This window comes from Arachis ipaensis, chromosome B1 (assembly GCF_059453495.1).
Source record: "Arachis ipaensis isolate K30076 ecotype BB chromosome B1, ASM5945349v1, whole genome shotgun sequence".
In the NCBI taxonomy this organism is placed as follows: domain Eukaryota; kingdom Viridiplantae; phylum Streptophyta; class Magnoliopsida; order Fabales; family Fabaceae; genus Arachis; species Arachis ipaensis.
Window position 1 is genome coordinate 31,327,234 of NC_142436.1, and position 24,860 is coordinate 31,352,093.

Consider the following 24,860-nt stretch of genomic DNA (forward strand, 5'->3'; position numbering starts at 1 on the left):
TGTTCTTAAAACAACATTTAAAACTCATGAAGGTCACTACGAGTTCTTAGTAATGTCCTTTAGCCTTACAAATGTCGCATCTACCTTTAAAACACTAATGAATAAAGTGTTGGAACCGTATTTGAGAAAGTTTGTCTTAGTGTTCTTTAATGATATTCTAATCTACAGCTCCAAACATAAAGCCCACTTGCGACACTTAAAGCTGGTTTTTGAGGTTCTCAAGAATAATAAGCTATTTTTGATATAAAAAAAGAAGCATTTTTTTAGCAATCATAGGTGGAGTACTTGGGGTATATCATCTCAACAGGAGGGGAAGTTGTAAATCCTAAGAAGATTGCAAACATGAAATATTGTCCCAAGTCATTTGATTTGAAGGGCCTAAGAAGACTTTTAGGATTAACCGGATAATATGGGCGACCTGTGAAAAATTATGGCAAGATTGCATGGCCACTAACTTCAAGTGTATGGAGGAGGCTGAAATTGCCTTTGAAGAATTAAAGAAGGCAATGACTATCCTACTAGTGCTTTTCTCCAAACATTTTATCATCGAAACTAATTTTTCAAAAAAATAAAAATTAGAGAAAATTGTTGGCAGAAAAATTTTAGAGGAAGCACATGTCAAGTCTGTCTATGAAAGAGAAATCATGGCAATATTGTTGGCAGTTTAACGGTAGATACATTATCTTTTGGGGAAGCATTTTATTGTGCACACTAACAAAAAAAAGTCTTAAATATATATTGGATCAACTAATAGTAGGAGAAGAGTAACAGAAATGGATGATAAAATTGTTGGAATATGACTTTGACATCAAGTATAAAACTAGGGCTGAGAATATGGTGAAAGATGTATTGTCGAAAAAAAATCCAATACTCATCCCTCACCACGATACGACAGCAATAACAGCAAAGTGGAATGAATGGGAAGATGACATACAAGCTAATGACAAACTCAGGCATTATTCATAAGCTTTTGCAAGGAAAATACACTCAGTCAGGGATTACACATGGAAAGCTATATTACAAGGGAAGATTGGTGATTACAAAAATTTGAAAGAATTTCATGATATAAAGGTGGTTGAACATTCTAGACACTTTCGAACCTACAAGAGAATATCCGCGATGATGTATTGAAAAAGAAAAATTTAGCAATCCATAAAAGAATGTGAGGTGTGCCAAAGGAATAAGCGCTAAACGTTATTGCATGTTGGCCTTTTACAATCAATACCAATTCGTATAAATGTTTGATCTGCTGTATCTATGGACTTCAGCCAAGGATTGCCTAAGGCTTTGGGAATGAGAAATATCTTCGTAATTGTAGATACAATGATTGAATATGCCAATTTTTTTGCTCTAGCATACCCTTACACGGCCAAGGAAGTAGCTGATGTATTTATCAAAGAAGTGGAGCGATTTCATGATTTTCCAAACTCAATTATTTTAGATCGAGATAAATTATTCATGAGAAATTTTTTGGGTGAGCTATTTAAGGAAGTTGGAACCACCCTCAAGATGAGTTTTACTTATCTTTCATAAACAGATGGACAAAGTGAGGCTATCAATAAATGCTTGGAAACTTATTTAAGGTGTCTTATAAGTTTTAAGCCAAGACAATGGTCTAAATAGTTAGTATATTGGCAAAATATTCATATAATACCAACTATTATGGCTCCATTATTTTAAAGTCCCTTTTAAAGCCCTTTATGGTAGAGAACAACAGTATAAAAAGTTCAAGTCCTTTTAAAAGAAAAGAATCAGATGATCGATAAGCTCAAATTTTCGCTTGAAAGAGTCCAAAAATAAATGAAAACATATGATGATCAGAAAAGGCATGATGTGACCTATGAAAAAGGAAAGATGTTGTTTCTTAAGTTGCAACTATATAAGATGCAAGAACTTGTCAAAAGAGTCAATCAAAAGCTTAACCCAAGATTCTATGGGTTATTTGAGATATTAGAAGGAGTGAGGCAAGTTGTATATCAACTAAAATTGTCCGAAACAGTTAGAATTCATCCAGTTTTTCATGTTTTCCTGTTAAAAAAATACACTAGAACGAATATCCATCTGCAACCATTTCCAGCAACTATTTTAAAAGAATGGGAACTTCAGACTCAACCAGAAGAAGTCCTCGAGGTTAACACCAATGTAGCAAGACAGCTTGATAAAGTATTGATCAAATGGTAACATTTATCATAATTTAAAATTTTATGGGAGTTAGGCACTGAAATTCATAAGATCTTCTCTCTTTTCACCTTGAAGACAAGGTAGCTCTTCAAGGGGAAGATATTGTTGAATACCATACAAAAAAATAATGTAAAAAAAGGAATAAAAAAAAAACAAAAGACAACAAATGAGTCCATTATTAGGAAAGCAAAGATTTCTTTTTTGTTTTTTAATTACTCTAAAAAAAGATGAGACATGAAACTCTAAGTAGAAAATAATTAAACAGATTGTATGATCATTTATGAGAATAATTAATGTATAGGAGTGATTATTTTAAATAAAAAATAACACTACATAAGAAAAGAGAAAAAGGAGAAAAGAAGTAGAGCAAAAAATCACTGAAACAGAAATAGATGCCAAAGCTCCTTACGCGAACTTAGGAGTAGAACTCCAATTTTCTATCCTGTATTTCAAATTTTGTGTTTTTTTTTCTATTTTTTTTTAATTCAATAAAAAAAATCAATCAAAATTTTCTGTAATTCTACTAAGAAATAAGTAGAAAACTATAACAAAAATTTGTCATAGCAACTAAATCAAGGTGGAGAAGACATCTCTTGTATAAATACAAGTCAAGTAGTGGAGGAATATTATAATGTTATTTGTATTTACAAGTCACTTAGGATAATGTTATTGCTAAGCACTGAAAAGTGCTTTGGTTCCTAGCTAGTGGCTATTAGTAACCACTAATATATGGATATCTATAAGGGAGATAAGATTATTTTATAAGATCATAATAATATTATAATGCAACAAGATGCAAAAACTTAATTTCTATTTTCATTGAAGCAATTGCACCAAACCAACACAATTTGTTACGTGTTGTGCAGTCCACTAACTTCAACATATATTCTCTGTAACACCCTCGCCATTAACTACTTATGCTTAAGTCATAGGAAAGTTAATAGCAAGAGCATTACTAAACTCTTCTAATTAATGTGGTTACTCTATTCTAAACTTAGTATGATAAATTACCTTAATGTATCTTGATTAATCTGAAAGTTATTACAATTAATCTATATCTATATAAGAGGTCATCTATAACGGCTTGAAGGTTAGTAGGGTTAATTGAGTTAGTTGTGACAGATTATAATTAAATTTCCGTGTTTATGCTAACTATTTGGTTTGAAATGAATCTAGATTAATTAGAAGATAATAGTGAACTTTAATCCTAACCGTGTTTATTATTCATTGGAAATATTGGTGAGTCTCACGTCCACTAGGGATAGTAGTGAACCTTTCAATAAGATAAAAATTTGTTAATGGCAAGAATTTGAGAGTGGTTGATTTGCTGCTACCTTCAATACCTCACAAGCCAGTAATAGTTAAAGTTATGGAACTTATTGTGACAACTTAGCCATAGGTAAAGTTTCTTGGATCAGTATTTTTAACCAATCATTAATTCTTAAGTTCTCTGTTAGTTTTGTTTTCTTCATTATTAATCATTTTCACAAAAATCAAGTTATTTCTCAATCAATTGTTAATTTTTTTTTTCGGGGTATGACTTAGGCACATCATTAGAGCTATATGCTCATAAGGTGTTATTGGCATTTTTAAGAAGAGAAAATATAGGAAATCGAATTTTGTTAGCTAACATTAGTCAATTTTAGAGTGTATGTTTATAATTTAAGATTTATAGGTAGGGATTATGATTCGAAATATAGAATTTAAGATAAATAATAATTTTTAAAAAATTGACTAATGTTAATTGAAAAAATTGATTCTTTAACATTACACTTTTCAAAAAAAAAAAAAAATTGTGGGACAATGAGTTTGTCATGGGAGTTTTTTTCGTACCAAATTCTCAATAACAATCTTTAACAAATACTGCACACAATGCCTTCCCTTAAACAACCAACTTCCGTAATCCCAAAGAACGATTGCTTCCCGTTCTTTTATAGCTGATTCTTTTTGGCATGTCGATTTTGAAGCAGCACATCACTGCACACATGATGCATTCAATCTATTCTTCTCTAGACCAATAAATACCAAGATTAACAACATGTCTACATAGTCAATTTATTTGCTTTTCTTAAATTATTAAATTTGATTCTACAATAATTTTTACTCAATTTTCAATATTTAATAGTCGATTTAAGAATTTTATATTAGATGTCTATTAGAATTATTATTTTTCAATTAAAATAAAATTTGTGCTTTTTTGTTTTAGAAATCGACTCGAAAGAGTTTTATTTATTTATTTTTATATTAGCTTTAATTTTTTTGTAACAAATGCATTAATTGAAAGAATTTTTTCAACTATAAATATCAATAAAAGTTGGCTTCTAATTTTATGAGAAGTAAATTTTTAAATAATTATTTACTAATATATATAGAAAAAGAGATATTTGGATTGTATTGTTAAGAAAAAAGTGACTTAATTTTTTAAAATATGAAACTTAAATAATAAAATTCTAAATTATATGTTATTATTTAAATTATTATTTTATTATTGTAATTTGTAAATTAGATATTTTGAAGACTAATCATATTTTAACAAAATATAATTATAACAATGATCATGTTATATGTACATAAAAAATAATCATTTATATAAAATACATATTAAAATATAAGATATACATTAAAAATGAGTTAAATAATACATATATTTATACAAAAATACATCATAGTTAACGAATAATTTGATAACTAATTTTTATTATAAAAATTATTATTATATTATATATATTGATGAGTTTGGAAAACTCTAAAATAACATTTATGATGACTAAACATTATTAATCTAATTAAATGCAAAAATATTAATCCATATATGTGATGAAAATTATTTTTTCTATGCAAGTTCTGTTTGGACCGAATACAAAAGGAAATTGTTGCAAACTAACCTTCAGCTTTGATGTCAATATGATTGTGTTGACTGATTTATTTTAATGGGCCATTTTGATTTATTATTACAAGCCCAATATGCTTTTAAGAATTAAGCCTTATTCAAAGTATGGCATACTATATGGCAGATGTAAATTATGTTTAATTGGGCCAATTTCTACTAACATCAACATTAAGCCCATATTAAACCAATAATCCAATGCTTGATCCGAAACCCATTGAAAGAAAGCAAATTGGTTTCATGCCTCCAACGGATTCCATTTCTTGTTAAGAGATGGATTTCAAAATTTAATTTGCTAGGATTGGAAATATAAAAGAGAGAGAAAAAGTATGATTGATGTGATTGATTGGTTTAATGCAACACGCCACTCAGCAAGGGAAGTAAAAGCAACCTCATTTTAATTAAATTGTTCTATTTCAATTAATTGCTTTTCTTCTAACTTCATCTCTCTCATCTTTTCTTCTTCTCTTTCGGTCATTACCCAGCAACCATGAAAGCTACACCTAGCCACTGAAAAGAAGATAGAGCAAGCAACAAAACCATCACAATGATGGCAAGAAAAAGCAAACTAAAAGTATGCTGTGGTTAAGATCTTCTTTCACTTGTGGTAAGATTTAGTGATGAGATCTTGGCTCCTCCATACCAAAAATGGAAGTGAAGATCTCGGTCAGAGAAGAAGAATCTTGGAGAGGATGGCTTGTCTCTGATTCTGCTCAACCATCACAGGAAGTAGCAACAGTGGCTACGTGATGGAAGAGGCAGAGATTAGAGCAGATTAAGCTATCATCATCATGAAGCATCAAGGGCCAGAAGTTCATCTTGGAGAGCAAGGCAAGGATGAAGGGCTCGGATTGATGAAGATTGGTGACTAAGGAAGGACTAGAGGTAATTGCATGTTGGGTTTTGCATGTGTTATCTCTTCTCTCTCTCTGGCCGAACCGGTTCTGTTTGAAGAAGAAGAAGATTGGCTTGGTATGTTTGGTTTCAACCTTGGAGGGTTCTTCCTATAAGTAAGGGTGAACAGTTAGGGTTGATTCAAGGAGTGAGAGTGCAAGGCATAGAGTTCTCATAGAAACACAAGCTGACAGAATTTCTTCTCCTTCAATGTTTTATGTTTTGTATTTTTCTGTTTAATTTTGTCATGTCTTGAGTCTCATGGAAAAAGGCAAACAGTGAGGTTTGTATGAAAAAGCCATAGAGCGGAAAAAGGCAGAGAGTGCAAAATTAAAAGAAAAAGCCATAGATGTCCTTAGAGTTCCTTTGTACATCTGTGTTGTGTTTCATGATTCTATGGAAATCCCCTTGTAAGTTGGGTTAGCACTTTACAGTTGAAAGCTTGGCAGTGACCAAGTCAAGTTCAGTTTGGGTTTAGATTCTGGACTTGTCCCGGATAGGAAGGGTAGTTCCTAGGGAGAATTGGTGTTTGTAATCAAGGATGATTATAGTGAAATTCCATCATTGTTGTGATGGAGACTGGATGTAGGCTGCACTGCACTTAGCAGCTGAACCAGGATATATCTGGGTGTAATATTCTCTTTCTTCTACTCCATTTCTATCTCTGCTGCAACAGGAGATAAAACCAAAAATATCTCGTGCTGATTGACGAGACAAAAAGAAAAGTGTCGTGGCTGGGGACGAGACAAAATAAAAAGTCTCGTGGCTAGTGACGAAATAAAAAGACAAAAAGTCTCCAAAAGCAATTTCTAAGGCCAGCAAGTGTTGTCAAGCGAAAAGGGGCTAAGATTCAACTCCCCTTCTCTTAGCCATTGATAACCATCAATTGGTATCAGAGCTTAGTTTCAAAGAGATCAAGCTTTGCAGCTTGGAGTAAAGATCTATATGGCAGAGAACAGTGGCTCAAATCTAGTGTCCTACAATCTGACCGAAGGGCAATCAAGCAACAGACCTCCTCCTTTCAATGTGAAAACCTATACCTATTGGAAGGAGAGGATGAAGATCTTTGTGCAAGCACTGGACTACAGACTCTGGAAGATCATCCTTGAAGGTCCTCAATATCTAACCGTCACAAGTGCCGAAGGAGTTGTCACTTCTAAACCAGAAGCAAGCTGGACCGAAGAAGACAGAAAGAAGGTTGAGCTCAATGCCAAGGCTATCAACTTGCTCAACTGTGCTATCAGCTTTGAGGAGTACCGACGGGTATCACGATGCACAACAGCAAAAAAAATATGGGACAAACTCCTAGTCACTCATGAAGAAACCACCATTGTAAAGAAGACCAGGATAGATATGTTAAACAGAGAATATGAAATGTTTGCAATGAAGGAAGGAGAATCCATTGATGAGCTATTTGAGCGCTTCAACACCATTATTGTTGGCTTGGATGCTATGGGAATCAAGTATCCTGAATCTGTGCTAGTGAGAAGAGTGTTGAGATGTCTCACAAAAGAGTGGGAAACAAAAGCTTTAATTATTTCTGAGAGTTGTGGTCTTGACTCCATGACCTATGATGATTTGAGAGGAAATTTACTTGCTTTTGAAAATACCTATTTAAAAAAAGATTCAAAAAAGAAAGGAATAGCTTTCTCATCTGTTACTAACCCTCTGGATGATGAATCCAGTGATAACTCATCTGAAAATAAATTTGTGTTGTTTGCAAAAAAATTCAGGAAAATGGTGAAGCTCAAGGAGAGAGGCAAAGGAGGGAGCTCAAGAAAACAGAAGAAAGATTTTAGCAAGGTGACTTACTACAACTGTAAAGAAACAGGGCACTTCAAATCTGACTGCCCTAAGTTGAAAAGGGAAGAAAAGCCGAAGAAAGGAAAGAAAAAGGGACTAATGGCATCATGGGAAGATCTTGAAAATGATTCTGAAGACGATGAAGAATCTGAAACAAAGCCTTAACCATGCCTTATGGCTGACTACGTTGAACAGGTGTGCCTAGCATTCAAACGGAAGGAGAATATGTGGTATATGGACAGCGGATGCTCTTGGCATATGACCGGAAAGACAACATTCTTCATAAAGCTTGATGAATATGATGGAGGACTTGTCACTTTTGGTGATGATGCAAAAGGAAAAATAGTGGCTATTGGAAAAGTTGGTAAAATCTTTTCATCTTGTATAAATGATGTTCTTCTTGTAAATGGTTTGAAACATAATTTACTTAGTGTTAGCCAATTGTGTGATTTAGGTTTTGAAGTTGTTTTTAGAAAGTTTGTGTGTTTGGTTGTTTGTGAGAAAACTGGGGATATTTTATTTGAAGCTAAAAGGTGCAATAATGTGTATGGATTGACTCTTGAGGACTTGAAAGAACAAAATGTAACATATTTTACCTCTCTTGAATATGAAAAATGGCTATGGCATATAAAGTTGGGTCATGCTAGCATGTACCAAATTTCTAAGCTAGTTAAGAAAAATTTGGTTAGAGGAATTCCAAATATCAAATTTGATAAGGATCTTACTTGTGATGCTTGCTAATTGGGCAAATAAGTAAAATCCTCTTTTAAACCAAAAGATGGAATCTCAACCAAAAGGCCATTAGAGATGTTACACATTGATCTTTTCGGTCCAACAAGAACTCAAAGTTTAGGAGGTAAACACTATGGTCTTGTGGTGGTAGATGATTACTCTAGATTTGGTTGGACTTTTTCTTGCTTATAAAAATGATGCTTTTCATGCTTTTGCAACTCTTTGCGAGAAAATTCAAAATGAAAAAGATTTAAAAATTGCCCATTTGAGAAGTGATCACGGAAGAGAATTTGAAAACTAAGATTTTGAAAAATTCTGCGATGACTTTCGAATTTTTCATAACTTTTCATGCCCTAGAATCCCTCAACAAAATGGGGTGGTTGAGAGAAGGAATAGAAGCCTTCAAGATATGACTAGGGCCATGCTTTGTGAGAATAAGATTCCTAAATTTCTATGGGCTGAAGCTGTAAATACAGCTTGTTATATTTTGAATAGGACAATTATTAGAAAGGGTTGAAGAAAACTCCTTATGAGCTATGGAAAGGAACCCCTCCAAATCTTAAGTACTTTCATGTTTTTGGATGCAAATGCTTTGTACTTAACAATAAAGAAAACCTTGGCAAATTTGATCCAAAATCCTATGAAGGAATGTTTGTTGGATATTCCACCACAAGCAAGGCTTATAGAATTTATCTCAAAGAGCATAGGACCATAGAGGAATCCATACATGTTACTTTTTGTGATTCTAATTTAATTCCCAGTACTGTGATAGATAATGATTCAGATTGTGAAGAAGCTGGAACAAGTAAAGAAAATCCCAAAACTGCTCAAAATGAAGAATCTGCCAGTCCAGTTTTGTCTCGTCAGATTGAAGGAGACATTTCTACTTTGTCTCCTGAGCAGACACGAGAAACTAAAACAGTGAGACCACCAGAAACTCATCAAAGATCAACACCACTCTGGAAGCCTAGAGAATGAAAGTCTATGAGGGGTTATCCTCATGACTTTATAATTGGTGATCCCTTTCAAGGTGTAATAACAAGATCCTCAACCAAAAGGCAATCCAAACCAAGCAATTTTGCCCTCTTGTCACAAATGGAGCCCAACAATGTCAAACAAGCTCTTGAAGATCCATCATGGGTCAAAGCAATGCAAGAAGAGCTTGCTCAATTCGACAAGAATGAGGTTTGGACACTAGTACCTCATCCGGATGGTAAGAAAGTTACGGGTACTAAGTGGGTGTTTAAAAATAAACTTGGTGAGGATGGACAAGTTGTTCGTAACAAGGCTAGATTAGTGGCCCAAGGTTACGATCAAGAAGAGGGTATAGATTTTGATGAGTCTTTTGCTCCGGTAGCTAGAATGGAAGCAATTAGGTTGCTTCTTTCCTATGCTGCCCATAAGGACTTCAAAATGTTTCAAATGGATGTTAAATGTGCTTTCCTTAATGGTTTTATTGATAGAGAAGTGTATGTGGCACAACCCCCGGTTTCGAACATAAAGATTTCCCAAATCATGTTTTTAAACTATATAAGGCTCTTTATGGTCTTAGACAAGCTCCAAGAGCTTGGTATGAAAGGCTTAGTGCCTTCTTGTTGGAAAATCAATTTCAAAGGGGTACCACCGGCACTACTTTATTTATTAAAGCATCTAATGATGATATTCTCCTAGTTCAAGTTTATGTAGATGACATTGTGTTTGGTTCGGCCAATGAGACCTTGTATGAAGAGTTTGGAAAACTCATGACTAGTGAGTTTGAGATGAGCTTAATGGGAGAGCTTACTTTCTTTCTTGGCCTCCAAATTAAACAAACTCCTAGTGGTACCTTTATTCACCAAGGAAAGTATGCAAAAGAACTTATCAAAAATTTGGCCTAGAAAGTTCCAAACCAATGGGAACACCAATGCATCCTAACACAAAACTTGAAAAGGATGATGATGGCCAAGATGTGGATGAAACAAGGTATAGAGGAATGATAGGTTCACTTATGTACATTACCTCCTCTAGACCGGATATTGTTCAAAGTGTGGGTGTATGCTCAAGGTTTCAATCTCAACCAAAAGAATCTCATCTTTCGGCCGTTAAGCGCATCATTAGATAATTAAGGGGACTAGTGATTATGGCTTGTGGTATCCTAAATCTGATAACTTTTGTGCAGTAGGGTTTTGGGATGCAGATTATGCGAGAGATAGGGTGGATAGACGGAGTACATCCGGCATGTGTTGCTTCCTTGGAAGCTTACTCAACATGTGGTCAAGAAAAAAGCAAGTCACAGTGGCTTTATCTACAGCCGAAGCTGAATATATTTTCGCATATGCTTGTTGTTCACAATTAATTTGGTTAAAAATGCAGTTGGAAGATTACAAATTAAAGATCAATAGTATACCCTTATTTTGTGATAATATGAGTGCTATTAACATTTCAAAAAATCCTGTTTTGCACTCAAGAACCAAGCACATTGAGATAAAATATCATTTCATTAGAGAGCATGTGCAAAAGGGTACTATTGATATTCAATTTGTAAAATCTAAAGACCAACTTGCTGATATTTTTACTAAACCCCTCTGTGAAGACAGATTCTGCACTTTGAGAAAAAGTTTGGGAATGTTTGATTTAAGTTTTATTGATAACTTGTGAAATATTGATTCTGCTCAGTTTTGTCTCGTAGGAATGGACGAGATAAAAATAAAAGTGTTGGAAGGGCTGTGATCAAAGGGGAGACAGCGCAAAAAAAAAAAAAAATTCTCATGGGACCCACCAAATTTCTTTGACCCCATTCTGACCATTTTGTTAGTTTCTCTCTCTGAAAATCAAAATGTCTTTTTGTTGTCTCATCAAATCTTATTGAAAGTGGTTATTGTCAAATCAAATCCTTCTCTTCACCTAATTCCTTGATTCTAGGAAACCACCTTTCAATTTATTTCAAATAAAAGAGAAACTCCTTGGGTATTAACCGCCACTTAATGGACATTTAATTCCCCTTAATTCTCTCTCCACTCCACATTTATTGCTTCTCTAACCTCCCTCCTCCCTCACTCCATTCGGTTTCTACTCAATCCCCTCATATTCCACTTCTCCATTTTCACTACCATGAAAAAGAAAACTGCTCCCAGGAAAAGCGAACGCATTCTCTTCTCTAAAAAACCGTCCAATACACAATCTCATACTCACATCCATATTCACTCTACATCATCATCTTCTCCATCACCTCCTTCAAAGCAAACCGACACCATGCGTAGGAAGGTCATAACTACAAAAACTTCTTCAAGGAAGAAGAAAGAAAGAGTTCCCGTGGAAGAAGAGGAAGAGTCTCACACATCACCCATTCCGTCTCCACCACCATCTCCACATAAGAAAGCCACACTCGGGAAGAGTGGCCAGAAATCAAAAGGATTTGCCCTGCACAACACCAAGGAACCTGCAAACCTAGAATCTTTGGACTTCAAGAACAAATTCAGCAAGACACACTCTCACTATGACCCTGCCCGATTCAACTCCTGTGCTTCATATGAATTCCATAAAGAAGTCCTGGAAAAGCATCATCTCTGTGCAACCTACCTTGTCAACCTGGACTCTCTCACCAGCAAGGGGATAAATGTTTCTCCTCTTTTTGAACTGCTTCAATGGACTCCTCTGCTTCACATCCAGAAGCCAGTTTACCCGAGTTTAGTTCGAGAGTTCTACGCCAACATGAGACTTATTGATGGCACCATCCATTTATATGTGAAGAGAGTTCACATCACTCTTGACACTGCCACCATTGGGATGGCCTTGGGCTACAAGCAGGAAGGGCCGAGAGCATACATGGCTGATGAGCGGATAATTTATACGTTTTTTGACATTATTTTTAGTATGTTTTTAGTAGGATCTAGTTACTTTTAGGGATGTTTTCATTAGTTTTTATGTTAAATTCACATTTCTGGACTTTACTATGAGTTTGTATGTTTTTCTGTAATTTCAGGTATTTTCTGGCTGAAATTGAGGGACTTGAGCAACAATCAGATTCAGAGGTTGAAGAAGGACTGCTGATGCTGTTGGATTCTGACCTCCCTGAACTCAAGTGAATTTTCTGGAGCTACAGAACTCAAAATGGCGCGCTTCCAATTGCGTTGGAAAGTAGACATCCAGGGCTTTCCAGCAATATATAATAGTCCATACTTTGGCCAAGAATAGACGACGTAAACTGGCGTTTAACGCCAGCTCTCTACCCAATTCTGGCGTCCAGCGCCAGAAAAGGATCCAAAACCAGAGTTGAACGCCCAAACTGGCACAAATACTGGCGTTCAACTCCAAAGAGGACCTCTACACGTGCAACACTCAAAGCTCAGCCCAAGCACACACCAAGTGGGCCCCGGAAGTGGATTTATGCATCAATTACTTACTTCTGTAAACCCTAGTAGCTAGTTTATTATAAATAGAACTTTTTATCATTGTATTCACAGTCTTGGTTACTCCGGTTCCCCTCTGGGGCCGAGACCAATGAACTCCATTATCACTTATGTATTTCCAATGGTAGAGTTTCTACACTCCATAGATTAAGGTGTGGAGCTCTGCTGTTCCTCAAAGATTAATTCAAAGTACTACTGTTTTCTATTCAATTCATCTTATTTCGCTTCTAAGATATTCATTCGCTCTTCAACCTGAATGTGATGAACGTGACAATCATCATCATTCCCTATAAACGCATGCCAGACAACCACTTCCGTTCTACCTTCGACTAAATGAGTATCTCTTAGATCTCTTAATCAGAATCTTCGTGGTGTAAGCTAGAATGATGGCGGCATTCAAGAGAATCCGGAAGGTCTAAACCTTGTCTGTGGTATTCCGAGTAGGATTCAATGATTGAATGACTGTGACGAGCTTCAAACTCGCGATTGCTGGGCGTAGTGACAGACGCAAAAGGATAGTAAATCCTATTCCAGCATGATCGAGAACCGACAGATGAATAGTCGTGCCGTGATAGGGTGCATTGACCATTTTCACTGAGAGGATAAGATGAAGCCATTGACAAGGGTGATGTCTCCAGACGATTAGACGTGCCGTGACAGGGCATTTGGATCATTTTCCCGAGAGAAGACCGAAAGTAGCCATTGACAATGGTGATGCATTACATAAAGCCAGCCATGGAAAGGAGTAATACTGATTGGATGAAGATAGCAGGAAAGCAGAGGTTCAGAGGAACGAAAGCATCTCTATTCACTTATATGAAATTCTCACCAATGATTTACATAAGTATTTCTATCCCTGTTTTATTATATTATTTTCGAAAACCCCATTACTATTTTATATCCGCCTGACTGAGATTTACAAGGTGACCATAGCTTGCTTCATACCAACAATCTCCGTGGGATTCGACCCTTACTCACGTAAGGTATTACTTGGACGACCCAGTGCACTTGCTGGTTAGTTGTGCGAAGTTGTGAACTATGGTATTGGCATCATGTTTTTGGCGCCATTACCAGGGAAAGAAAGAGCGATGAATTTTACATAATTAAAGTGTAATCACAATTTCTGCGCACCAAGTTTTTGGCGCCGTTGCCGGGGATTGTTCGAGTTTTCGGCAAGCTTTTGGTCCGGTAACATCAGTGCCAAGTTTGATCCGGCAACAGCACCAAGTTTTTGGCGCCGTTGCCGGGGATTGTTCGAGTTTGGACAACTGACGGTTCATCTTGTTGCTCAGATTAGGTAATTTTCTTTTTGCTTTCTTTTCAAAAATTTTTCAAAAATATTTCAAAATTTCCTCACCTGTTTTCGAAAAAAAATATATTTTTTAGATTCAAAATTTTTAAGAATGAATTCTAGTGTTTCATGAAGCATGTGAAGCCTGGCTGGCTGCAAAGCCATGTCTAAATTCTTTTGGACTGAGGCTTCCAAACCATCAGCATAGAGGCAAGTTACATATTTGATAAGTAATGAGCAGTATATTCTGATATCTTGCTGAAGCTTGGCTGGCCATTGGCCATGTCTAGTGTTTTGGACCGGAGCTTTCATTGAAAGCTTGGGTGGCTAGTGAGCCATGTCTAATTCCTGGACTGAAGCTTTAGACTAAGAATGCAAGATTCCTGGAATTCATATTAAAAATTTTGGAATCCTTATTTTCCTTTTTCAATTAATTTTTGAAAAATACAAAAAAAAAATCATAAAATCATAAAAATCAAAAATATTTTGTGTTTCTTGTTTGAGTCTTGAGTCATGTTATAAGTTTGGTGTCAATTGCATGTGCATCTTACATTTTTTTGAAAATTCATGCATTCATAGTGTTCTTCATGATCTTCGAGTTGTTCTTGGTAAGTCTTCTTGTTTGATCTTTGCATTTGCATGTTTTGTGTCTTTTCTTGTTTTTCATATGCATTCTTGAATTCTTAGTGCCTAAGCATTAAAGAATTCTAAGTTTGGTGTCTTGGATGTTTTCTTTGCATTAAAAATTTTTCAAAAACATGTTCTTGGTGTTCATCTTGACATTCAAAGTGTTCTTGGTGTTCATCTTGACATTCATAGCATTCTTGCATGCATTCATTATTTTGATCTAAAAATTTCATGCATTGCATCATTTAACTTGTTTTTCTCTCTCATTATTAAAAATTTAAAAATAAAAAAAATATCTTTCCCCTTTTCTCTCTTAAAATTTCGAAAATTAGATTTGACTTTTTCAAAAATTTTTAAAAATCTAGTTGTTTTTATGAGTCAAATCAAATTTTCAATTTAAAAATCTCATCTTTTTCAAAATCTTTTTCAAAAATCAAATCTTTTTCAAATTTCTTAGTTATTTTCGAAAATTCAAAAAAAAATATTTTTCAAAAATATTTTTCTTATTTTTACATCATATTTTCGAAAATAACATCATCAATTAATGTTTTGATTCAAAAAAATTTCAAGTTTGTTACTTACTTGTTAAGAAAGATTCAAACTTTAAGTTCTAGAATCATATCTTATGATTTCTTGTGAATCAAGTCATTAATTGAGATTTTAAAAATCAAATCTTTTTCAAAACTAATTTCAATCATATCTTTTCAAAAATATCTTCTTATCTTATCTTTTTCAAAAATTTGATTTTCAAAATATCTTTTCTAACTTCCTATCTTCTTATCTTTTCAAAATTGATTTTCAAAATTTGTTTCAACTAACTAACTAACTTTTTGTTTGTTTCTTCTCTTTTTCAAAACCACCTAACTAACTCTCTCTCTCTAATTTTCGAAAATATCTCCCCCCTTTTTCAAAAATTTCTTTTTAATTAACTAAAAATTTTTTTATTTGAATTTTCGAAAAACTGCTAACCTTTTCCAAAACTATTTTCGAAAATCACTAACTCTTTTTCAAAAATTATTTTCGAAAATCCTTCTCCCTCATCTCCTTCTATTTATTTATTCATCTACTAACATCTCTTCCTCACATCACCAAAAATCCGAACCCTCTCTCTCTCTCTGAGTTCAGATTTTCTTCTTCTTTTCTTCTACTAACACAAGGACCTCTATACTGTGATATAAAGGATCCATATTATTATTATTATTTTTTCTGTGCCTTTTTCTTTGTCATATGAGCAGGAGCAAGGACAAGAACATTCTTGTTGAAGCAGATCCAGAACCTGAAAGGACTTTGAAGAGAAAATTAAGAGAAGCTAAATTACAACAATCCAGAGATAACCTTTCAGAAATTTTTGAACAGGAAGAGGAGATGGCAGCCAAAAATAATAATAATGCAAGGAGGATGCTTGGTGACTTTACTGCACCTAATTCCAATTTACATGGAAGAAGCATCTCCATTCCTGCCATTGGAGCAAACAACTTTGAGCTGAAACCTCAATTAGTTTCTCTGATGCAGCAGAACTGCAAGTTTCATGGACTTCCATCTGAAGATCTTTTTCAGTTCTTAACTGAATTCTTGCAAATATGTGATACTGTTAAGACTAATGGAGTAGATCCTGAAGTCTACAGGCTCATACTTTTCCCTTTTGCTATAAGAGACAGAGCTAGAATATGGTTGGATTCTCAACCTAGAGATAGCCTGAACTCTTAAGATAAACTGGTCACGGCTTTCTTAGCCAAGTTCTTTCCTCCTCAAAAGCTGAGCAAGCTTAGAGTGGATGTTCAAACCTTCAAACAAAAAGATGGTGAATCCCACTATGAAGCTTGGGAAAGATACAAACAGCTGACCAAAAAGTGTCCTTCTGACATGCTTTCAGAATGGACCATCCTGGATATATTCTATGATGGTTTATCTGAGCTATCAAAGATGTCATTGGATACTTCTGCAGGTGGATCCATTCACCTAAAGAAAACGCCTGCATAAGCTCAAGAACTCATTGACATGGTTGCAAATAACCAGTTCATGTACACTTCTGAGAGGAATCCTGTAAGTAATGGGACGCCTATGAAGAAGGGAGTTCTTGAAGTTGATACTCTGAATGCCATATTGGCTCAGAATAAAATATTGACTCAGCAAGTCAATATGATCTCTCAGAGTCTGAATGGAATGCAAGCTGCATCCAACAGTACTCAAGAGGCTTCTTATGAAGAAGAAGCTTATGATCCTAAGAACCCTGCAATAGCAGAGGTGAATTACTTAGGTGAACCTTATGGAAACACCTATAACTTATCATGGAGAAATCATCCAAATTTCTCATGGAAGGATCAAAAGCCTCAACAAGGCTTTAATAATGGTGGAAGAAACAGGTTTAACAATAATAAACATTTTCCATCATCCACTCAGCAACAGACAAAGAACTCTGAACAAAATACTTCTAATTTAGCAAACTTAGTCTCTGATCTATCTAAGGCCACTGTGAGTTTTATGAATGAAACAAGGTCTTCCATTAGAAATTTGGAAGCACAAGTAGGCCAGCTGAGTAAGAGGATCACTGAAATCCCTCCTAGTACTCTCCCAAGCAATACAGAAGAGAATCCAAAAGGAGAGTGCAAGGCCATTGACATAAGCATCATGGCCGAACCTGTGAGGAGAGGAGAGGATGTGAATCCCAAGAAGGAAGACCTTCTGGGACGTCCAGTGATCAATAAGGAGCTTCCCTCTGAGGAACCAAAGGACTTTGAGGCTCATCTAGAGACCATAGAGATTCCATTGAACCTCCTTATGCCCTTCATGAGCTCTGATGAGTATTCCTCTTCTAAAGAGAATGAGGATATTTCTGAAGAGCAAACTACCAAGTTTCTTGGTGCAATCATGAAGCTGAATGCCAAATTATTTGGTATTGAAACTTGGGAAGATGAACCTCCCTTGTTCATCAATGAACTAAGTGATCTGGATCAACTGACATTGCCTCAGAAGAGACAGGATCCTGGAAAGTTCATAATACCTTGTACTATAGGAACCATGATCTTTAAGGCTCTGTGTGACCTTGGTTTAGGAATAAACCTCATACCCCTCTCTGTAATAGAGAAACTGGGAATCTATGGGGTGCAAGCTGCTAAAATCTCATTAGAGATGGCAGACAATTCAAGAAAACAGGCTTATGGACAAGTAGAGGACGTGTTAGTAAAGGTTGAAGGCCTTTACATCCCTGCTGATTTCATAGTCCTGGATACTGGAAAGGAAGAGGATGAATCCATCATCCTAGGAAGACCTTTCCTAGCCACAGCAAGAGCTGTGATTGATGTTGACAGAGGTGAACTAGTCCTTCAATGGAATGAGGACTCCCTTGTGTTTAAAACTCAAGGATCTCCCTCTGCAACCATGGAGAGGAAGCATGAAAAGATTCTCTCAAAGCAGAGTCAACCCAAGCCCCCACAGTCAAACTCTAAGTTTGGTGTTGGGAGGCCACAACCAAACTCTAAGTTTGGTGTTGAACTCCCATATCCAAACTCTAAGTTTGGTGTTGGAGAGTCTCAACAATGCTCTGAACATCTGTGAGGCTCCATGAGAGCCCACTGTCAAGCTATTGACATTAAAGAAGCGCTTGTTGGGAGGCAACCCAATGTTTATTTATCTAATTTTGTTTTTGTTTTTCATGTTTTATTAGGTTCATGATCATGTGGAGTCACAAAATAAATATAAAAATTGAAAACGGAATCAAAAACAGCAGAAGAAAAATCACACCCTGGAGGAAGCATCTTCCTGGCGTTCAACGCCAGAACAGAGCATGGTTCTGGTGCTAAACGCCCAGAACAAGCATGGTTCTGACGTTCAACGCCAGAAATGGCAACAAATGGGCATTGAACGCCCAAAATGGGCACCAACCTGGCGCTGAACGCCCAGAGTTGTGTGCAAAGGCATTTTGCATGGCTAATTTGGTGCAAGGTTGTAAATCCTTGAACACCTCAGGATCTGTGGACCCCACAGGATCATCTAAGGATTTGTGGACCCTACAGGATCATCTCAGGATCTGTGGACCCCACAGGATCATCTCAGGAGCTGTGGACCCCACAGGATCATCTCAGGATCTGTGGACCCTGCAGGATCCCCACCTACCTCCACTCACTTCTTCTCACCCCTTTTTCACACAATCCCATAAACACTCTTCCCCAAAACCCTTCACCTATCACCTCCATCCCTCTTCCCTATTAAATCTTCACCACTCACATCCATCCACTCTTCCCCATAAACCTACCTCATAAACTCCACCTACCTTCAAAAATTCAAAACCAATTTCCCACCCAAACCCACCCATATGGCCGAACCTTAACCCCCCTCCCTTCCCTATATAAAGCCCTCCATTCTTCATCAAATTCACACAACACACCCCTCTTGGCCGAAACACTTCCCACTCTCCCTCTCCTCTATTTCTTCTTCTTCTTCATTTATTCTTTCTTTTATTGCTCGAGGGCGAGCAAAATTATAAGTTTGGTGTGGTAAAAGCATAAGCTTTTTGTTTTTCCATTACCATTGATGGCACCTAAGACCGGAGAATCCTCTAGAAAGGGGAAAGGGAAGACAAAAGCTTTCACATCCGAGTCATGGGAGATTGAAAGGTTCATCTCCAAAGCCCATCAAGACCACTTCTATGATGTTGTGGCCAAGAAGAAGGTGATCCCTGAGGTCCCTTTCAAACTCAAAAGAAATGAGTATCCGGAGATTCGACATGAAATTCAAAGAAGAGGTTGGGAAGTTCTAACAAATCCCATCCAACAAGTTGGCATCCTAATGGTTCAAGAGTTCTATGCCAATGCATGGATTACCAAGAACCATGATCAAAGTAAGAACCCGGATCCAAAGAACTATGTTACAATTGTTCGGGGGAAATACTTAGATTTTAGTCCGGAAAATGTGAGGTTGGCGTTCAACTTGCCAAACATGGAAGAGAACGCACGCCCCTACACAAGGAGAGTCAACTTTGATCAGAGGTTGGACCAAGTCCTCATGGACATATGTGTAGAAGGAGCTCAATGGAAGATTGACTCCAAAGGCAAGCCGGTTCAACTAAGAAGATTGGACCTCAAGCCTGTAGCTAGAGGATGGTTGGAGTTCATTCAATGCTCAATCATCCCCACTAGCAACCGGTCTGAAGTTACTATAGACCGGGCCATCATGATCCATAGCATCATGATTGGAGAAGAGGTGGAAGTTCATGAGATTATACCTCAAGAACTCTACAAGGTGGCTGACAAGTCCTCCACTATGGCAAGGTTAGCCTTTCCTCACCTCATTTGCCACCTATGCAATTCGGCTGGAATTGACATAGAGGGAGATATCCTCATTAAAGAGGACAAGCCCATCACTAAGAAAAAGATGGAGCAAGCAAGAGAGCCCATTCATGGAGCTCAAGAGGCGCAAGAAGCTCATTACCATGGGATCCCGGAGATGCCTCAAATGCACTTTCCTCCACAAAATTATTAGGAGCAAATCAACACCTCCCTGGGAGAATTGAGTTCCAATATGGGACAACTAAGGGTGGAACATCAAGAGCACTCCATCATGCTCCATGAAATAAGAGAAGATCAAAAAGCAATGAGGGAGGAGCAACAAAGACAAGGAAGAGACATAGAAGAGCTCAAGGACATCATTGGTTCCTCAAGAAGAAAACGCCACCATCACTAAGGTGGATTCATTCCTTGTTCTTATTTCTTCTGTTTTTCGTTTTCTATGATATGTGCTTATCTATGTTTGTGTCTTCATTACATGATCATTAGTAGTTAGTAACTATGTCTTAAAGTTATGAATGTCCTATGAATCCATCACCTTTCTTAAATGAAAAATGTTTTAATTCAAAAGAACAAGAAGTACATGGGTTTTGAATTTATCCTTGAACTTAGTTTAATTATATTGATGTGGTGACAATGCTTCTTGTTTTCTGAATGTATGCTTGAACAGTGCATATGTCTTTTGAAGTTGTTGTTTAAGAATGTTAAATATGTTGGCTCTTGAAAGAATGATGACTAGGAGACATGTTATTTGATAATCTGAAAAATCATAAAAATGATTCTTGAAGCAAGAAAAAGCAGCAAAAAACAAAGCTTGCAGAAAAAAAAAATAGGCGAAAAAAAATTAGAAAGAAAAAGCAAGCAGAAAAAGCCAAAAGCTCTTAAAACCAAGAGGCAAGAGCAAAAAGCCAATAACCCTTAAAACCAAAAGGCAAGGGTAAATAAAAAGGATCCCAAGGCTTTGAGCATCAGTGGATAGGAGGGCCTAAAGGAATAAAATCCTGGTCTAAGCGGCTAAACCAAGCTGTCCCTAACCATGTGCTTGTGGCGTGTAGGTGTCAAGTGAAAACTTGAGACTGAGCGGTTAAAGTCAAGGTCCAAAGCAAAAAAAAAGAGTGTGCTTAAGAACCCTGGACACCTCTAATTGGGGACTTTAGCAAAGCTGAGTCACAATCTAAAAAGGTTCACCCAATTATGTGTCTGTGGCATTTATGTATCCGGTGGTAATACTGGAAAACAAAGTGCTTAGGGCCACGGCCAAGACTCATAAAATAGCCGTGTTCAAGAATCATCATACTGAACTAGGAGAATCAATAACACTATCTGAACTCTGAGTTCCTATAGATGCCAATCATTCTGAATTTCAATGGATAAAGTGAGATGCCAAAACTATTCAAGAGACAAAAAGCAGCTATAAGTCCCGCTCATTTGATTGAAGCTATGTTTCATTGATAGTTTGGAATTTATAGTATATTCTCTTCTTTTTATCCTAATTGATTTTCAGTTGCTTGGGGACAAGCAACAATTTAAGTTTGGTGTTGTGATGAGCGGATAATTTATACGCTTTTTGACATTGTTTTTAGTATGTTTTTAGTAGGATCTAGTTACTTTTAGGGATGTTTTCATTAGTTTTTATGTTAAATTCACATTTCTGGACTTTACTATGAGTTTGTGTGTTTTTCTGTAATTTCAGGTATTTTCTGGCTGAAATTGAGGGACTTGAGCAAAAATCAGATTTAGAGGTTGAAGAAGGACTGCTGATGCTGTTGGATTCTGACCACCTTGCACTCAAAGTGGATTTTCTGGAGCTATAGAACTCGAAATGGCGCGCTTCCAATTGCGTTGGAAAGTAGACATCCAGGGCTTTCCAGAAATATATAATAGTCCATACTTTGGCAAAGAATAGATGACGTAAACCGGCGTTTAACGCCAGATCTCTACCCAATTCTGGCGTCCAGCGCCAGAAAAGGATCCAAAACCAGAGTTGAACGCCCAAACTGGAACAAATACTGGCGTTCAACTCCAAGGAGGACCTCTACACGTGCAACACTCAAAGCTCAGCCCAAGCACACACCAAGTGGGCCCCGGAAGTGGATTTATGCATCAATTACTTACTTCTATAAACCCTAGTAACTAGTTTATTATAAATAGAACTTTTTATCATTGTATTCACAGTCTTGGTTACTCCGGTTTCCCTCTGGGGCCGAGACCAATGAACTCCATTATCACTTATGTATTTCCAACGGTAGAGTTTCTACACTCCATAGATTAAGGTGTGGAGCTCTGCTGTTCCTCAAAGATTAATGCAAAGTACTACTGTTTTCTATTCAATTCATCTTATTTCGCTTCTAAGATATTCATTCGCTCTTCAACCTGAATGTGATGAACGTGACAATCATCATCATTCCCTATAAACGCATGCCTGACAACCATTTCCGTTCTACCTTCGACTGAATGAGTATCTCTTAGATCTCTTAATCAGAATCTTCGTGGTGTAAGCTAGAATGATGGCGGCATTCAAGAGAATCCGGAAGGTCTAAACCTTGTCTGTGGTATTCCGAGTAGGATTCAATGATTGAATGACTGTGATGAGCTTCAAACTCGCGATTGCTGGGCGTAGTGACAGACGCAAAAGGATAGTAAATCCTATTCCAGCATGATCGAGAACCGACAAATGAATAGCCGTGCCGTGACAGAGTGCGTTGACCATTTTCACTGAGAGGATAAGATGAAGCCATTGACAAGGGTGATGCCTCCAGACGATTAGCCGTGCCGTGACAGGGCATTTGGATCATTTTCCCGAGAGAAGACCGAAAGTAGCCATTGACAATGGTGATGCATTACATAAAGCCAGCCATGGAAAGGAGTAAGACTGATTGGATGAAGATAGCAGGAAAGCAGAGGTTCAGAGGAACGAAAGCATCTCTATTCACTTATCTGAAATTCTCACCAATGATTTACATAAGTATTTCTATCCCTGTTTTATTATATTATTTTCGAAAACCCCATTACTATTTTATATCCGCCTGACTGAGATTTACAAGGTGACCATAGCTTGCTTCATACCAACAATCTCCATGGGATTCGACCCTTACTCACGTAAGGTATTACTTGGACGACCCAGTGCACTTGTTGGTTAGTTGTGCGAAGTTGTGAACCATGGTATTGACATCATGTTTTTGGCGCCATTACCAGGGAAAGAAAGAGCGATGAATTTTACATAATTAAAGTGTAATCACAATTTCTGCGCACCAATGGCCGAAAAGTGGGACTCACAGTTCGGAGTCACTTATAAAGTTGTTCTTCAACACATTTGTGAGAATCTCTCTGGTTTGGATGGCACTAATCTTACCCACAAAGCCCTCGGACCAACCAACTCCTTGCTTCACAGGATTATCACACATATTTTGACTCCTCAAAGCGGCTCCCACAATAGAGTAACACTCTCTGATTCTCTAATCATCTTTGCACTTGTTACATCTACTCCAATATCTTTTGGTTATCTTATGATCCGACATATGTGGGAATCGGTAAAGAGCACCAAAAAGGCAAATCTGCCCTATGGTATGTTCTTAACCAGCATCTTTGAATACTTTAAAGTTGACCTTTTGAATGAGGCTATAGAGAACAAAGTGTCAATGATCAAGGGAGGTGGAGCGGTTAAGGGAACAAAGGGCAAGAAATTTGGGGCTTCGGAAAGTGACTATGAGAGTCGGCTCGAATCTTCCAAGGCGAACGAATCCACTAAAGAAATTCTCACAGAATTTTCAAATATGTCCGAACTCATGATTCAATTTCATAAAGCAGGACGCAAGTTAGCCTATGAAAACGAGAAAGCTTGGATAAGATGCAAAGATAAAATCAGTTTGATGCTGGAGAGTCTTGATGAGGATCCGGGAATGGCGAGTGAAGAAGGGGGTGAAGCATCTGATCTTCAATTCTCTGATGATTAAAACTTCTGTTCAGTGTTAGATATTGGCACACTTAGGCTCAATTTGATACTCTGTTTTGGCTTGTTACTGATAGTACTATAACTTTGTGATACTCTGTGGACACTTTTGGAAATATTTTGGATATTATGTTTGCTATGTCATATTCTTTTTGCAGGTGTCCCTTGATGCCAAAAGGGGGAGGAATGGTTCTGAAAATTGAAAACGGAAAACAGGGGATGAAACTCTTTTGAGAGTTCATGATCACCCTTGTTTATGCTTGCTTGATAATGCATATTGATAATGCAGTTGTTTTGTCATGATTGTTGTTGATTGCTTGATGTTTATCTTGGTAAAATGCTTGGCTGATTGTTGATTATAATTATGAAGCATTTGTTTTACCTTGATATAATGATTGCTGTTTTGGATTTATTTTTGGCAGTTTCATTAAACTAAAAATTATGAATTTTACTATGGTTTGAGATGATCATGAATGATTAGAAAACTTTCTTTTGCTATGATCAATCTGCCTTGTTTTGATTAGAAAAGAAACATCATGCTGTTTGCTTTTGTATGATTGAGCAGAAAATCAAATTATTGATAACAAATAAGTTTTGATTATCATTCACTTCTGCTCATAAATCAAGCCATTCAACATTGCATACTGAATATGTTGAATAACATTATTGCCTTAGGCTTGATAAAAATTGTTACAGGTATGAAGCTTTCCTTGGTAAAATAAGCATACATCAAGGGGGAGCCATGTGACAATTAGAAAGGGGGAGAAATTCAAATATTCAAAGGGAGTATTCTATACTTCAATCTTTAATTTCTTTCCATTTCAAT